General features: G+C 49.6%; 6 non-coding genes across 6 annotated transcripts; all 6 read right to left on the minus strand.

The window, feature by feature from the left end:
* Positions 1-12901: 12901 nt before the first annotated feature.
* On the minus strand, positions 12902-12974 carry trnaf-gaa (transfer RNA phenylalanine (anticodon GAA)). Its single transcript has one exon. It is a non-coding gene; the product is annotated as a tRNA-Phe (tRNA).
* A 655-nt stretch (positions 12975-13629) lies between these two features.
* On the minus strand, positions 13630-13702 carry trnaf-gaa (transfer RNA phenylalanine (anticodon GAA)). Its single transcript has one exon. It is a non-coding gene; the product is annotated as a tRNA-Phe (tRNA).
* Positions 13703-13994: 292 nt separating this feature from the next.
* Positions 13995-14067, minus strand: trnaf-gaa (transfer RNA phenylalanine (anticodon GAA)). Its single transcript has one exon. It is a non-coding gene; the product is annotated as a tRNA-Phe (tRNA).
* Positions 14068-14722: 655 nt separating this feature from the next.
* trnaf-gaa (transfer RNA phenylalanine (anticodon GAA)) lies at positions 14723-14795 on the minus strand. Its single transcript has one exon. It is a non-coding gene; the product is annotated as a tRNA-Phe (tRNA).
* A 291-nt stretch (positions 14796-15086) lies between these two features.
* On the minus strand, positions 15087-15159 carry trnaf-gaa (transfer RNA phenylalanine (anticodon GAA)). Its single transcript has one exon. It is a non-coding gene; the product is annotated as a tRNA-Phe (tRNA).
* Positions 15160-15814: 655 nt separating this feature from the next.
* trnaf-gaa (transfer RNA phenylalanine (anticodon GAA)) lies at positions 15815-15887 on the minus strand. Its single transcript has one exon. It is a non-coding gene; the product is annotated as a tRNA-Phe (tRNA).
* Positions 15888-17333: the final 1446 nt, after the last annotated feature.

A 17333-nucleotide genomic window follows, 5' to 3' on the forward strand; every position in this document is an offset into this window, starting at 1 on the left:
TAGGCAAGTGACAGTCAGTGAGTGATTGAGTGAGGTGAGTGTGTGAATGAGTGAGTAGGTGAGTGACAGTGAGTGATTGAGTGAGTTGAGTGTGTGAATGAGTGATTTAGTGAGTGAATGAGTGAGTGAGTAGGTGAGTTACACAATCAGTCTGTAGGTGAGTTACACAATCAGTGAGTAGGTGAGTTCCACAATCAGTGAGTAGGTGAGTTACAATCAGTGAGTGAGTGTGTGTGAAGGGGTGTGTGTGCTAGTGCGTGTGTGCATGTGAGTGTGTGTCTGTATGAGAGTGTGAGTGAGGTAGGTGAGTGAGGTAGGTGAGTGAGGTAGGTGAGTGAGGTAGGTGAGTGAGGTAGGTGAGTGAGGTAGGTGAGTGAGGTAGGTGAGTGAGGTAGGTGAGTGAGGTACGTGAGTGAGGTAGGTGAGTGAGGTAGGTGAGTGAGGTAGGTGAGTGAGGTAGGTGAGTGAGGTAGGTGAGTGAGGTAGGTGAGTGAGGTAGGTGAGTGAGGTAGGTGAGTGAGGTAGGTGAGTGAGGTAGGTGAGTGAGGTAGGTGAGTGAAGTAGGTGAGTGAGGTAGGTGAGTGAGGTAGGTGAGTGAGGTAGGTGAGTGAGGTAGGTGAGTGAGGTAGGTGAGTGAGGTAGGTGAGTGAGGTAGGTGAGTGAGGTAGGTGAGTGAGGTAGGTGAGTGAGGTAGGTGAGTGAGTTAGGTGAGTGAGGTGAGTGAGGTGAGCAGGTGGGTGGTTAGTTGGTTGGTTTGATTGGTGAGTGAGTGAGTGAGTGAGCGAGGTAGGTGGGTGAGCGAGGTAGGTGGATGAGTGAGGTAGGTGGGTGAGCGAGGTAGGTGGGTGAGCGAGGTAGGTGGGTGAGCGAGCGAGGTAGGTGGGTGAGCGAGCGAGGTAGGTGGGTGAGCGAGCGAGGTAGGTGGGTGAGCGAGCGAGGTAGGTGGGTGAGCGAGGTAGGTGGGTGAGCGAGCGAGGTAGGTGGGTGAGCGAGCGAGGTAGGTGGGTGAGCGAGCGAGGTAGGTGGGTGAGCGAGCGAGGTAGGTGGGTGAGCGAGGTAGGTAGGTGGGTGAGCGAGCGAGGTAGGTGGGTGAGCGAGTGAGGTAGGTGGGTGAGCGAGCGAGGTAGGTGGGTGAGCGAGCGAGGTAGGTGGGTGAGCGAGCGAGGTAGGTGGGTGAGCGAGCGAGGTAGGTGGGTGAGCGAGGAAAGTGGGTGTGTGAGGTAGGTGGGTGAGCGAGGTAGGTGGGTGAGCGAGGGGGTGAGCGAGGTAGGTGGGTGAGCTAGGGGGCAAGGGGATGAGAGAGGTAGGTGGGTGATAGAGGGGGTGAGTGAGGATGCGAGGGAGCGAGTGAGTTAGTGAGTAAATGAGTGAGTGAGGGAGTGACTGAGTAGGTGAGTGAGTAGTTGAGTGACAGTCAGTGAGTGACTGACTGAGTGATTTATTGAGTAAATGTGAGTGAGTTTGACACTGTGTGAGTGAGTGACACTTAGTGAGTGACACTGTGAGTGAGTGAGTGAATGAGTGACACTGTGCGTGACTGAGTGAGTGAGTGACTCTGTAAGTGAGTGAGTGACACTGTGAGTGAGTGACACTGTAAGTGAGTGAGTGACACTGTAAGTGAGTGAGTGACACTGAGTGAGTGAGTGACACTGTGAGTGACAATGTGAGTGAAATACACTGTGTGAGTGACACTGGGAGTGAGTGAGTGACACTGAGTGAGTGAGTGACACTGTGAGTGAGTGACACTGAGTGAGTGAGTGACACTGTGAGTGAGTGAGTGACACTGTGTGAGTGAGTGACACTGTGAGTGAGTGAGTGACACTGAGTGAGTGACACTGTGAGTGAGTGACACTGAGTGAGTATGTGATTGAGTGAGTAGGTGAGTTACACAGTCAGTGAGTGACAGACGGAGGGAGGGAGGGAGTGAGTGAGTGACACTGAGTGAGTGAGTGAGTGACACTGTGAGTGAGTGAGTGACTCTGAGTGAGTGAGTGACACTGTGTGAGTGAGTGACACTGTGAGTGAGTGAGTGACACTGAGTGAGTGAGTGACACTGTGAGTGAGTGAGTGACACTGTGAGTGAGTGAGTGACACTGAGTGAGTGAGTGACACTGAGTGACTGAGTGACACTGAGTGAGTGACACTGAGTGAGTGAGTGACACTGAGTGAGTGACACTGATTGAGTGACACTGAGTGAGTGACACTGATTGAGTGACACTGATTGAGTGACACTGATTGAGTGACACTGAGTGAGTGACACTGAGTGAGTGAGTGAGTGACACTGAGTGAGTGACACTGAGTGAGTGACACTGAGTGAGTGACACTGAGTGAGTGAGTGAGTGACACTGAGTGAGTGACACTGTGAGTGAGTGAGTGACACTGTAAGTGAGTGAGTGACACTGTAAGTGAGTGAGTGACACTGTAAGTGAGTGTGTGACACTGAGTGAGTGAGTGACACTGTGAGTGAGTGACACTGTGAGTGAAAGACACTGAGTGAGTGACACTGTGAGTGAAAGACACTGAGTGAGTGACACTGTGAGTGAGTGACACTGTGAGTGAGTGACACTGTGAGTGAGTGACACTGTGAGTGAGTGACACTGTGAGTGAGTGACACTGTGAGTGAGTGACACTGTGAGTGAGTGACACTGTGAGTGAGTGACACTGAGAGAGTGAGTGAGTGACACTGTGAGTGAGTGAATGATTGAGTGACACTGAGTGAGTGAGTGACACTGAGTGAGTGAGTGACACTGAGTGAGTGACACTGTGAGTGAGTGACACTGTGAGTGAGTGACACTGAGTGAGTGACACTGTGAGTGAGTGAGTGACACTGTGAGTGAGTGACACTGTGAGTGAGTGAGTGACAATGAGTGAGTGAGTGACACTGTGAGTGAGTGACACTGTGAGTTACACTGTGAGTGAGTGAATGACACTGAGTGAGTGAGTGAGTGACACTGTGAGTGAGTGAGTGAGTGAGTGACACTGTGAGTGAGTGAGTGAGTGACACTGTGTGTGAGTGAGTGAGTGACACTGTAAGTGAGTGAGTGAGTGACACTGTAAGTGAGTGAGTGACACTGTGAGTGAGTGGCACTGTAAGTGAGTGAGTGACACTGTGAGTGAGTGAGTGAGTGACACTGTAAGTGAGTGAGTGACACTGTGAGTGAGTGAGTGAGTGAGACTGTGAGAGTGAGTGACACTGTGAGAGAGTGAGTGACACTGTGAGAGAGTGAGTGACACTGTGAGTGAGTGAGTGACACTGTGGGAGTGACACTGTGAGTGAGTGACACTGAGTGATTGAGTGACACTGAGTGAGTGACACTGTGTGAGTGAGTGACACTGAGTGAGTGAGTGACACTGAGTGAGTGACACTGTGTGAGTGAGTGACACTGTGAGTGAGTGAGTGACACTGTAAGTGAGTGAGTGACACTGTAAGTGAGTGAGTGACACTGTATGAGTGAGTGACACTGTAAGTGAGTGAGTGACACTGTAAGTGAGTGAGTGACACTGTATGAGTGAGTGACACTGTGAGTGAGTGAGTGACACTGTGAGTGAGTGAGTGACACTGTGAGTGAGTGAGTGACACTGTGAGTGAGTGAGTGACACTGAGTGAGTGAGTGACACTGAGTGAGTGAGTGACACTGAGTGACTGAGTGACACTGAGTGAGTGAGTGACACTGAGTGAGTGACACTGATTGACTGACACTGATTGAGTGACACTGAGTGAGTGACACTGAGTGAGTGAAATGAGTGACACTGAGTGAGTGACACTGAGTGAGTGACACTGAGTGAGTGACACTGATTGAGTGACACTGATTGAGTGACACTGAGTGAGTGACACTGAGTGAGTGACACTGAGTGAGTGACACTGAGTGAGTGACACTGATTGAGTGACACTGATTGAGTGACACTGTAAGTGAGTGAGTGACACTGTAAGTGAGTGAGTGACACTGAGTGAGTGAGTGACACTGTGAGTGAGTGACACTGAGTGAAAGACACTGAGTGAGTGACACTGTGAGTGAGTGAGTGACACTGTGAGTGAGTGACACTGAGTGAGTGAGTGAAACTGTGAATGAGTGAGTGACACTGTGAGTGAGTGAGTGAGTGACACTGTGAGTGAGTGACACTGTGAGTGAGTGACACTGTGAGTGAGTGACACTGTGAGTGAGTGACACTGTGAGTGAGTGACACTGTGAGTGAGTGACACTGTGAGTGAGTGACACTGAGTGAGTGAGTGACACTGTGAGTGAGTGAGTGACAGTGAGTGAGTGACACTATGAGTGACACTGAGTGGGGTGAGTGACACTATGAGTGACACTGAGTGGGTGAGTGACACTATGAGTGACACTGAGTGGGTGAGTGACACTGAGTGAGTGACACTGAGTGAGTGAGTGACACTGTTAGTGAGTGAGTAAGTGACTGAGTGATTTAGTGAGTAAATGAGTGAGAGAGAGTGACTGAGGAAGTGAGTGAATGAGTGAGTAGGCAAGTGACAGTCAGTGAGTGATTGAGTGAGGTGAGTGTGTGAATGAGTGAGTAGGTGAGTGACAGTGAGTGATTGAGTGAGGTGAGTGTGTGAATGAGTGATTTAGTGAGTGAATGAGTGAGTGAGTAGGTGAGTTACACAATCAGTCTGTAGGTGAGTTACACAATCAGTGAGTAGGTGAGTTCCACAATCAGTGAGTAGGTGAGTTACAATCAGTGAGTGAGTGTGTGTGAAGGGGTGTGTGTGCTAGTGCGTGTGTGCATGTGAGTGTGTGTGTATGAGAGTGTGAGTGAGGTAGGTGAGTGAGGTAGGTGAGTGAGGTAGGTGAGTGAGGTAGGTGAGTGAGGTAGGTGAGTGAGGTAGGTGAGTGAGGTAGGTGAGTGAGGTAGGTGAGTGAGGTACGTGAGTGAGGTAGGTGAGTGAGGTAGGTGAGTGAGGTAGGTGAGTGAGGTAGGTCAGTGAGGTAGGTGAATGAGGTAGGTGAGTGAGGTAGGTGAGTGAGGTAGGTGAGTGAGGTAGGTGAGTGAGGTAGGTGAGTGAGGTAGGTGAGTGAGGTAGGTGAGTGAGGTAGGTGAGTGAGGTAGGTGAGTGAGGTAGGTGAGTGAGGTAGGTGAGTGAGGTAGGTGAGTGAGGTAGGTGAGTGAGGTAGGTGAGTGAGGTAGGTGAGTGAGGTAGGTGAGTGAGGTAGGTGAGTGAGGTAGGTGAGTGAGGTAGGTGAGTGAGGTAGGTGAGTGAGGTAGGTGAGTGAGGTAGGTGAGTGAGGTAGGTGAGTGAGGTAGGTGAGTGAGGTAGGTGAGTGAGGTAGGTGAGTGAGGTGAGTGAGGTGAGCAGGCGGGTGGTTGGTTGGTTGGTTTGATTGGTGAGTGAGTGAGTGAGTGAGTGAGTGAGCGAGGTAGGTGGGTGAGCGAGGTAGGTGGATGAGTGAGGTAGGTGGGTGAGCGAGGTAGGTGGGTGAGCGAGGTAGGTGGGTGAGCGAGCGAGGTAGGTGGGTGAGCGAGCGAGGTAGGTGGGTGAGCAAGCGAGGTAGGTGGGTGAGCGAGTGAGGTAGGTGGGTGAGCGAGCGAGGTAGGTGGGTGAGCGAGCGAGGTAGGTGGGTGAGCGAGCGAGGTAGGTGGGTGAGCGAGCGAGGTAGGTGGGTGAGCGAGCGAGGTAGGTGGGTGAGCGAGCGAGGTAGGTGGGTGAGCGAGCGAGGTAGGTGGGTGAGCGAGCGAGGTAGGTGGGTGAGCGAGCGAGGTAGGTTGGTGGGCGAGCGAGGTAGGTAGGTGGGTGAGCGAGCGAGGTAGGTGGGTGAGCGAGCGAGGTAGGTGGGTGAGCGAGCGAGGTAGGTGGGTGAGCGAGCGAGGTAGGTGGGTGAGCGAGCGAGGTAGGTGGGTGAGCGAGCGAGGTAGGTGGGTGAGCGAGTGAGGTAGGTGGGTGAGCGAGCGAGGTAGGTGGGTGAGCGAGCGAGGTAGGTGGGTGAGCGAGGAAAGTGGGTGTGTGAGGTAGGTGGGTGAGCGAGGTAGGTGGGTGAGCGAGGGGGTGAGCGAGGTAGGTGGGTGAGCTAGGGGGCAAGGGGATGAGCGAGGTAGGTGGGTGATAGAGGGGGTGAGTGAGGATGCGAGGGAGCGAGTGAGTTAGTGAGTAAATGAGTGAGTGAGGGAGTGACTGAGTAGGTGAGTGAGTAGTTGAGTGACAGTCAGTGAGTGACTGACTGAGTGATTTATTGAGTAAATGTGAGTGAGTTTGACACTGAGTGAGTGAGTGACACTTAGTGAGTGACACTGTGAGTGAGTGAGTGAATGAGTGACACTGTGCGTGACTGAGTGAGTGAGTGACTCTGTAAGTGAGTGAGTGACACTGTGAGTGAGTGACACTGTAAGTGAGTGAGTGACACTGTAAGTGAGTGAGTGACACTGAGTGAGTGAGTGACACTGTGAGTGACAATGTGAGTGAAAGACACTGAGTGAGTGACACTGGGAGTGAGTGAGTGACACTGAGTGAGTGAGTGACACTGTGAGTGTGTGAGTGACACTGTGAGTGAGTGACACTGAGTGAGTGAGTGACACTGTGAGTGAGTGAGTGACAAGGTGTGAGTGAGTGACACTGTGAGTGAGTGAGTGACACTGAGTGAGTGACACTGTGAGTGAGTGACACTGAGTGAGTATGTGATTGAGTGAGTAGGTGAGTTACACAGTCAGTGAGTGACAGACGGAGGGAGGGAGTGAGTGAGTGACACTGAGTGAGTGAGTGAGTGACACTGTGAGTGAGTGAGTGACTCTGAGTGAGTGAGTGACACTGTGTGAGTGAGTGACACTGTGAGTGAGTGAGTGACACTGTGAGTGAGTGAGTGACACTGTGAGTGAGTGAGTGACACTGTGAGTGAGTGAGTGACACTGAGTGAGTGAGTGACACTGAGTGACTGAGTGACACTGAGTGAGTGACACTGAGTGAGTGAGTGACACTGAGTGAGTGACACTGAGTGAGTGACACTGATTGAGTGACACTGATTGAGTGACACTGATTGAGTGACACTGAGTGAGTGACACTGAGTGAGTGACACTGAGTGAGTGACACTGAGTGAGTGACACTGAGTGAGTGACACTGATTGAGTGACACTGATTGAGTGACACTGAGTGAGTGACACTGAGTGAGTGAGTGAGTGACACTGAGTGAGTGACACTGTGAGTGAGTGAGTGAGTGACACTGTGAGTGAGTGAGTGACACTGTAAGTGAGTGAGTGACACTGTAAGTGAGTGAGTGACACTGAGTGAGTGAGTGACACTGTGAGTGAAAGACACTGAGTGAGTGACACTGTGAGTGAAAGACACTGAGTGAGTGACACTGTGAGTGAGTGACACTGTGAGTGAGTGACACTGTGAGTGAGTGACACTGAGTGAGTGACACTGTGAGTGAGTGACACTGTGAGTGAGTGACACTGAGAGAGTGAGTGAGTGAGTGACACTGTGAGTGAGTGAATGATTGAGTGACACTGAGTGAGTGAGTGACACTGAGTGAGTGAGTGACACTGAGTGAGTGACACTGTGAGTGAGTGACACTGAGTGAGTGACACTGTGAGTGAGTGAGTGACACTGTGAGTGAGTGACACTGTGAGTGAGTGAGTGACAATGAGTGAGTGAGTGACACTGTGAGTGAGTGACACTGTGAGTTACACTGTGAGTGAGTGAATGACACTGAGTGAGTGAGTGAGTGACACTGTGAGTGAGTGAGTGAGTGACACTGTGAGTGAGTGAGTGAGTGACACTGTGTGTGAGTGAGTGAGTGACACTGTAAGTGAGTGAGTGAGTGACACTGTAAGTGAGTGAGTGACACTGTGAGTGAGTGGCACTGTAAGTGAGTGAGTGACACTGTGAGTGAGTGAGTGACACTGTAAGTGAGTGAGTGACACTGTGAGTGAGTGAGTGACACTGTGTGACACTGAGTGAAAGACACTGAGTGAGTGAGACTGTGAGAGTGAGTGACACTGTGAGAGAGTGAGTGACACTGTGAGAGAGTGAGTGACACTGTGAGTGAGTGAGTGACACTGTGGGAGTGACACTGTGAGTGAGTGACACTGAGTGAGTGAGTGACACTGAGTGAGTGACACTGTGTGAGTGAGTGACACTGTGAGTGAGTGAGTGACACTGTAAGTGAGTGAGTGACACTGTAAGTGAGTGAGTGACACTGTAAGTGAGTGAGTGACACTGTGTGAGTGAGTGACACTGTGAGTGAGTGAGTGACACTGTGAGTGAGTGAGTGACACTGTGAGTGAGTGAGTGACACTGTGAGTGAGTGACACTGTGAGTGAGTGAGTGACACTGAGTGAGTGAGTGACACTGAGTGACTGAGTGACACTGAGTGAGTGAGTGACACTGAGTGAGTGACACTGATTGAGTGACACTGATTGAGTGACACTGATTGAGTGACACTGATTGAGTGACACTGAGTGAGTGACACTGAGTGAGTGAGTGAGTGACACTGAGTGAGTGACACTGAGTGAGTGACACTGATTGAGTGACACTGATTGAGTGACACTGAGTGAGTGACACTGAGTGAGTGACACTGAGTGAGTGACACTGAGTGAGTGACACTGATTGAGTGACACTGATTGAGTGACACTGAGTGAGTGACACTGTAAGTGAGTGAGTGACACTGTAAGTGAGTGAGTGACACTGAGTGAGTGAGTGACACTGTGAGTGAGTGACACTGTGAGTGAAAGACACTGAGTGAGTGACACTGAGTGAAAGACACTGAGTGAGTGACACTGTGAGTGAGTGACACTGTGAGTGAGTGACACTGTGAGTGAGTGACACTGTGAGTGAGTGACACTGTGAGTGAGTGACACTGTGAGTGAGTGACACTGAGAGAGTGAGTGAGTGAGTGACACTGTGAGTGAGTGAATGATTGAGTGACACTGAGTGAGTGAGTGACACTGAGTGAGTGAGTGACACTGAGTGAGTGAGTGACACTGAGTGAGTGAGTGACACTGAGTGAGTGACACTGTGAGTGAGTGACACTGAGTGAGTGACACTGTGAGTGAGTGAGTGACACTGTGAGTGAGTGACACTGTGAGTGAGTGACAATGAGTGAGTGAGTGACACTGTGAGTGAGTGACACTGTGAGTTACACTGTGAGTGAGTGAATGACAATGAGTGAGTGAGTGAGTGACACTGTGTGTGAGTGAGTGAGTGACACTGTGTGTGAGTGAGTGAGTGACACTGTAAGTGAGTGAGTGAGTGACACTGTAAGTGAGTGAGTGACACTGTGTGAGTGGCACTGTAAGTGAGTGAGTGACACTGTGAGTGAGTGAGTGACACTGTAAGTGAGTGAGTGACACTGTGAGTGAGTGAGTGAGTGACACTGTGAGTGAGTGAGTGACACTGTGTGACACTGAGTGAAAGACACTGAGTGAGTGAGACTGTGAGAGAGTGAGTGACACTGTGAGAGAGTGAGTGACACTGTGAGTGAGTGAGTGACACTGTGGGAGTGACACTGAGTGAGTGACACTGAGTGAGTGACACTGAGTGAGTGACACTGAGTGAGTGACACTGATTGAGTGACACTGATTGAGTGACACTGAGTGAGTGACACTGTAAGTGAGTGAGTGACACTGTGAGTGAGTGACACTGAGTGAGTGAGTGACACTGTGAGTGAGTGACACTGTGAGTGAAAGACACTGAGTGAGTGACACTGTGAGTGAGTGAGTGACACTGTGAGTGAGTGACACTGAGTGAGTGAGTGAAACTGTGAATGAGTGAGTGACACTGTGAGTGAGTGAGTGACACTGTGAGTGAGTGACACTGTGAGTGAGTGACACTGTGAGTGAGTGACACTGTGAGTGAGTGACACTGAGTGAGTGACACTGTGAGTGAGTGAGTAACACTGTGTGAGTGACAGTGAGTGAGTGACACTGAGTGACACTGAGTGGGTGAGTGACACTATGAGTGACACTGAGTGGGTGAGTGACACTGAGTGAGTGACACTGAGTGAGTGAGTGACACTGTTAGTGAGTGAGTAAGTGACTGAGTGATTTAGTGAGTAAATGAGTGAGAGAGAGTGACTGAGGAAGTGAGTGAATGAGTGAGTAGGCAAGTGACAGTCAGTGAGTGATTGAGTGAGGTGAGTGTGTGAATGAGTGAGTAGGTGAGTGACAGTGAGTGATTGAGTGAGGTGAGTGTGTGAATGAGTGATTTAGTGAGTGAATGAGTGAGTGAGTAGGTGAGTTACACAATCAGTCTGTAGGTGAGTTACACAATCAGTGAGTAGGTGAGTTCCACAATCAGTGAGTAGGTGAGTTACAATCAGTGAGTGAGTGTGTGTGAAGGGGTGTGTGTGCTAGTGCGTGTGTGCATGTGAGTGTGTGTGTGTATGAGAGTGTGAGTGAGGTAGGTGAGTGAGGTAGGTGAGTGAGGTAGGTGAGTGAGGTAGGTGAGTGAGGTAGGTGAGTGAGGTAGGTGAGTGAGGTAGGTGAGTGAGGTAGGTGAGTGAGGTAGGTGAGTGAGGTACGTGAGTGAGGTAGGTGAGTGAGGTAGGTGAGTGAGGTAGGTGAGTGAGGTAGGTGAGTGAGGTAGGTGAGTGAGGTAGGTGAGTGAGGTAGGTGAGTGAGGTAGGTGAGTGAGGTAGGTGAGTGAGGTAGGTGAGTGAGGTAGGTGAGTGAGGTAGGTGAGTGAGGTAGGTGAGTGAGGTAGGTGAGTGAGGTAGGTGAGTGAGGTAGGTGAGTGAGGTAGGTGAGTGAGGTAGGTGAGTGAGGTAGGTGAGTGAGGTAGGTGAGTGAGGTAGGTGAGTGAGGTAGGTGAGTGAGGTAGGTGAGTGAGGTACGTGAGTGAGGTAGGTGAGTGAGGTAGGTGAGTGAGGTAGGTGAGTGAGGTAGGTGAGTGAGGTAGGTGAGTGAGGTAGGTGAGTGAGGTAGGTGAGTGAGGTAGGTGAGTGAGGTAGGTGAGTGAGGTAGGTGAGTGAGGTAGGTGAGTGAGGTAGGTGAGTGAGGTAGGTGAGTGAGGTAGGTGAGTGAGGTAGGTGAGTGAGGTAGGTGAGTGAGGTAGGTGAGTGAGGTAGGTGAGTGAGGTAGGTGAGTGAGGTAGGTGAGTGAGGTAGGTGAGTGAGGTGAGCAGGCGGGTGGTTGGTTGGTTGGTTTGATTGGTGAGTGAGTGAGTGAGTGAGCGAGGTAGGTGGGTGAGCGAGGTAGGTGGATGAGTGAGGTAGGTGGGTGAGCGAGGTAGGTGGGTGAGCGAGGTAGGTGGGTGAGCGAGCGAGGTAGGTGGGTGAGCGAGCGAGGTAGGTGGGTGAGCGAGCGAGGTAGGTGGGTGAGCGAGCGAGGTAGGTGGGTGAGCGAGCGAGGTAGGTGGGTGAGCGAGCGAGGTAGGTGGGTGAGCGAGCGAGGTAGGTGGGTGAGCGAGCGAGGTAGGTGGGTGAGCGAGCGAGGTAGGTGGGTGAGCGAGCGAGGTAGGTGGGTGAGCGAGCGAGGTAGGTGGGTGAGCGAGCGAGGTAGGTGGGTGAGCGAGCGAGGTAGGTGGGTGAGCGAGCGAGGTAGGTGGGTGAGCGAGCGAGGTAGGTGGGTGAGCGAGCGAGGTAGGTGGGTGAGCGAGCGAGGTAGGTGGGTGGGCGAGCGAGGTAGGTAGGTGGGCGAGCGAGGTAGGTAGGTGGGCGAGCGAGCGAGGTAGGTGGGTGAGCGAGCGAGGTAGGTGGGTGAGCGAGCGAGGTAGGTGGGTGAGCGAGCGAGGTAGGTGGGTGAGCGAGCGAGGTAGGTGGGTGAGCGAGCGAGGTAGGTGGGTGAGCGAGCGAGGTAGGTGGGTGAGCGAGCGAGGTAGGTGGGTGAGCGAGCGAGGTAGGTGGGTGAGCGAGCGAGGTAGGTGGGTGAGCGAGGAAAGTGGGTGTGTGAGGTAGGTGGGTGAGCGAGGTAGGTGGGTGAGCGAGGGGGTGAGCGAGGTAGGTGGGTGAGCTAGGGGGCAAGGGGATGAGCGAGGTAGGTGGGTGATAGAGGGGGTGAGTGAGGATGCGAGGGAGCGAGTGAGTTAGTGAGTAAATGAGTGAGTGAGGGAGTGACTGAGTAGGTGAGTGAGTAGTTGAGTGACAGTCAGTGAGTGACTGACTGAGTGATTTATTGAGTAAATGTGAGTGAGTTTGACACTGAGTGAGTGACACTTAGTGAGTGACACTGTGAGTGAGTGAGTGAATGAGTGACACTGTGCGTGACTGAGTGAGTGAGTGACTCTGTAAGTGAGTGAGTGACACTGTGAGTGAGTGACACTGTAAGTGAGTGAGTGACACTGTGAGTGAGTGACACTGTAAGTGAGTGAGTGACACTGTAAGTGAGTGAGTGACACTGAGTGAGTGAGTGACACTGTGAGTGACAATGTGAGTGAAAGACACTGAGTGAGTGACACTGGGAGTGAGTGAGTGACACTGAGTGAGTGAGTGACACTGTGAGTGTGTGAGTGACACTGTGAGTGAGTGACACTGACTGAGTGAGTGACACTGTGAGTGAGTGAGTGACACTGTGTGAGTGAGTGACACTGTGAGTGAGTGAGTGACACTGAGTGAGTGACACTGTGAGTGAGTGACACTGAGTGAGTATGTGATTGAGTGAGTAGGTGAGTTACACAGTCAGTGAGTGACAGACGGAGGGAGGGAGGGAGTGAGTGAGTGACACTGAGTGAGTGAGTGAGTGACACTGTGAGTGAGTGAGTGACTCTGAGTGAGTGAGTGACACTGTGTGACTGAGTGACACTGAGCATTAACTGGTATTGATCCGGTTTAGAGAGTTCAAGGGACTGCCGAAGCCCGGGTTTGATTCAGGGTACGCTTACCAAAACTCTTTATATGAGCCAATTCGGCTCATGTCGGTGACAGGAATCAAACTTGACTGCAAAAAAACTCATAGCTTACAGGTAAACAGTTTTCATACTGACTGCCATCTGATTTAGGCTGGGCTTCCCAGGTCCAATGCTTTGCCGAAACCCGGGATTGAACCAGGGACCTTTAGATCTTCAGTCTAACGCTCTCCCAACTGAGCTACTTCGGCTGATTGTTTACAGCATTAAACAACTTGGACTGCAAATTGACTCATGGCTTACTAGTATAATATTCCATTTGGAGCATTAACTGGTATTGATCCGGTTTAGAGAGTTCAAGGGACTGCCGAAGCCCGAGTTTGATTCAGGGTACGCTTACCAAAACTCTTTATATGAGCCAATTCGGCTCATGTCGGTGACAGGAATCAAACTTGACTGCAAAAAAACTTATAGCTTACAGGTAAACAGTTTTCATACTGACTGCCATCTGATTTAGGCTGGGCTTCCCAGGTCCAATGCTTTGCCGAAACCCGGGATTAAACCAGGGACCTTTAGATATTCAGCCTAACGCTCTCCCAACTGAGCTACTTCGGCTGATTGTTTACAGCGTTAAACAACTTGGACTGCAAATTGACTCATGGCTTACTAGTATAATATTCCATTTGGAGCATTAACTGGTATTGATCCGGTTTAGAGAGTTCATGGGACTGCCGAAGCCCGAGTTTGATTCAGGGTACGCCTACCAAAACTCTTTATATGAGCCAATTCGGCTCATGTCGGTGACAGGAATCAAACTTGACTGCAAAAAAACTCATAGCTTACAGGTAAACAGTTTTCATACTGACTGCCATCTGATTTAGGCTGGGCTTCTCAGGTCCAATGCTTTGCCGAAACCCGGGCTTGAACCAGGGACCTTTAGATTTTCAGTCTAACGCTCTCCCAACTGAGCTACTTCGGCTGATTGTTTACAATGTTAAACAACTTGGACTGCAAATTGACTCATGGCTTACTAGTATAATATTCCATTTGGAGCATTAACTGGTATTGATCCGGTTTAGAGAGTTCAAGGGACTGCCGAAGCCCGAGTTTGATTCAGGGTACGCCTACCAAAACTCTTTATATGAGCCAATTCGGCTCATGTCGGTGACAGGAATCAAACTTGACTGCAAAAAAAACTCATAGCTTACAGGTAAACAGTTTTCATACTGACTGCCATCTGATTTAGGCTGGGCTTCCCAGGTCCAACGCTTTGCCGAAACCCGGTATTGAACCAGGGACCTTTAGATCTTCAGTCTAACGCTCTCCCAACTGAGCTACTTCGGCTGATTATTTACAGCGTTAAACAACTTGGACTGCAAATTGACTCATGGCTTACTAGTATAATATTCCATTTGGAGCATTAACTGGTATTGATCCGGTTTAGAGAGTTCAAGGGACTGCCGAAGCCCGAGTTTGATTCAGGGTACGCTTACCAAAACTCTTTATATGAGCCAATTCAGCTCATGTCGGTGACAGGAATCAAACTTGACTGCAAAAAAACTCATAATTTACAAGTAAACAGTTTTCATACTGACTGCCATCTGATTCAGGCTGGGCTTCCCAGGTCCAATGCTTTGCCGAAACCCGGGATTGCACCAGGGACCTTTAGATCTTCAGTCTAACGATCTCCCAACTGAGCTACTTCGGCTGATTTTTTACTGTGTTAAACAACTTGGACTGCAAATTGACTCATGGCTTACTAGTATAATATTCCATTTGGAGCATTAACTGGTATTGATCCGGTTTAGAGAGTTCAAGGGACTGCCGAAGCCCGGGTTTGATTCAGGGTACGCTTACCAAAACTCTTTATATGAGCCAATTCGGCTCATGTCGGTGACAGGAATCAAACTTGACTGCAAAAAAACTCATAGCTTACAGGTAAACAGTTTTCATACTGACTGCCATCTGATTTAGGCTGGGCTTCCCAGGTCCAATGCTTTGCCGAAACCTGGGATTGAACCAGGGACCTTTAGATCTTCAGTCTAACGCTCTCCCAACTGAGCTACTTCGGCTGATTGTTTACAGCGTTAAACAACTTGGACTGCAAATTGACTCAAGGCTTAATAGTATAATATTCCATTTGGAGCATTAACTGGTATTGATCCGGTTTAGAGAGTTCAAGGGACTGCCGAAGCCCGAGTTTGATTCAGGGTACGCTTACCAAAACTCTTTATATGAGCCAATTCGGCTCATGTCGGTGACAGGAATCAAACTTGACTGCAAAAAAACTCATAGCTTACAGGTAAACAGTTTTCATACTGACTGCCATCTGATTTAGGCTGGGCTTCCCAGGTCCAATGCTCTGCCGAAACCCGGGATTGAACCAGGGACCTTTAGATCTTCAGTCTAACGCTCTCCCAACTGAGCTACTTCGGCTGATTGTGTACAGCTTTAAACAACTTGGACTGCAAATTGACTCATGGCTTACTAGTATAATATTCCATTTGGAGCATTAACTGGTATTGATCCGGTTTAGAGAGTTCAAGGGACTGCCGAAGCCCGAGTTTGATTCAGGGTACGCTTACCAAAACTCTTTATATGAGCCAATTCGGCTCATGTCGGTGACAGGAATCAAACTTGACTGCAAAAAAATTCATAGCTTACAGGTAAACAGTTTTCATACTGACTGCCATCTGATTTAGGCTGGGCTTCCCAGGTCCAATGCTTTGCCGAAACCCGGGATTGAACCAGGGACCTTTAGATCTTCAGTCTAACGCTCTCCTAACTGAGCTACTTCGGCTGATTGTTTACGACGTTAAACAACTTGGACTGCAAATTGACTCATGGCTTACTAGTATAATATTCCATTTGGAGCATTAACTGGTATTGATCCGGTTTAGAGAGTTCAAGGGACTGCCGAAGCCCGAGTTTGATTCAGGGTACGCTTACCAAAACTCTTTATATGAACCAATTCGGCTCATGTTGGTGACAGGAATCAAACTTGACTGCAAAAAAACTTATAGCTTACAGGTAAACAGTTTTCATACTGACTGCCATCTGATTTAGGCTGGGCATCCCAGGTCCAATGCTTTGCCGAAACCCGGGATTAAACCAGGGACCTTTAGATCTTCAGTCTAACGCTCTCCCAACTGAGCTACTTCGGCTGATTGTTTACAGCGTTAAACAACTTGGACTGCAAATTGACTCATGGCTTACAAGTATAATATTCCATTTGGAGCATTAACTGGTATTGATCCGGTTTAGAGAGTTCATGGGACTGCCGAAGCCCGAGTTTGATTCAGGGTACGCCTACCAAAACTCTTTATATGAGCCAATTCGGCTCATGTCGGTGACAGGAATCAAACTTGACTGCAAAAAAACTCATAGCTTACAGGTAAACAGTTTTCATACTGACTGCCATCTGATTTAGGCTGGGCTTCCCAGGTCCAATGCTTTCCCGAAACCCGGGATTGAACCAGGGACCTTTAGATCTTCAGTCTAACGATCTCCCAACTGAGCTACTTCGGCTGATTGTTTACAGCGTTAAACAACTTGGACTGCAAATTGACTCATGGCTTACTAGTATAATATTCCATTTGGAGCATTAACTGGTATTGATCCGGTTTAGAGAGTTCAAGGGACTGCCGAAGCCCGGGTTTGATTCAGGGTACGCTTACCAAAACTCTTTATATGAGCCAATTCGGCTCATGTCGGTGACAGGAATCAAACTTGACTGCAAAAAAACTCATAGCTTACAGGTAAACAGTTTTCATACTGACTGCCATCTGATTTAGGCTGGGCTTCCCAGGTCCAACGCTTTCCCGAAACCTGGGATTGAACCAGGGACCTTTAGATCTTCAGTCTAACGCTCTCCCAACTGAGCTACTTCGGCTGATTGTTTACAGCGTTAAACAACTTGGACTGCAAATTGACTCATGGCTTACTAGTATAATATTCCATTTGGAGCATTAACTGGTATTGATCCGTTTTAGAGAGTTCAAGGGACTGCCGAAGCCCGAGTTTGATTCAGGGTACGCTTACCAAAACTCTTTATATGAGCCAATTCGGCTCATGTCGGTGACAGGAATCAAACTTGACTGCAAAAAAACTTATAGCTTACAGGTAAACAGTTTTCATACTGACTGCCATCTGATTTAGGCTGGGCTTCCCAGGTCCAATGCTTTGCCGAAACCCGGGATTAAACCAGGGACCTTTAGATCTTCAGTCTAACACTCTCCCAACTGAGCTACTTCGGCTGATTGTTTACAGCGTTAAACACCTTGGACTGCAAATTGACTCATGGCTTACTAGTATAATATTCCATTTGGAGCATTAACTGGTATTGATCCGGTTTAGAGAGTTCAAGGGACTGCCGAAGCCCGAGTTTGATTCAGGGTACGCCTACCAAAACTCTTTATATGAGCCAATTCGGCTCATGTCGGTGACAGGAATCAAACTTGACTGCAAAAAAACTCATAGCTTACAGGTAAACAGTTTTCATACTGACTGCCATCTGATTTAGGCTGGGCTTCCCAGGTCCAATGCTTTGCCGAAACCAGGGATTGAAAAAGGGACCTTTAGATCTTCAGTCTAACGCTCTCCCAACTGAG

The sequence above is a fragment of the Stigmatopora argus genome, chromosome 21 (assembly GCF_051989625.1).
Source record: "Stigmatopora argus isolate UIUO_Sarg chromosome 21, RoL_Sarg_1.0, whole genome shotgun sequence".
NCBI lineage: Eukaryota > Metazoa > Chordata > Actinopteri > Syngnathiformes > Syngnathidae > Stigmatopora > Stigmatopora argus.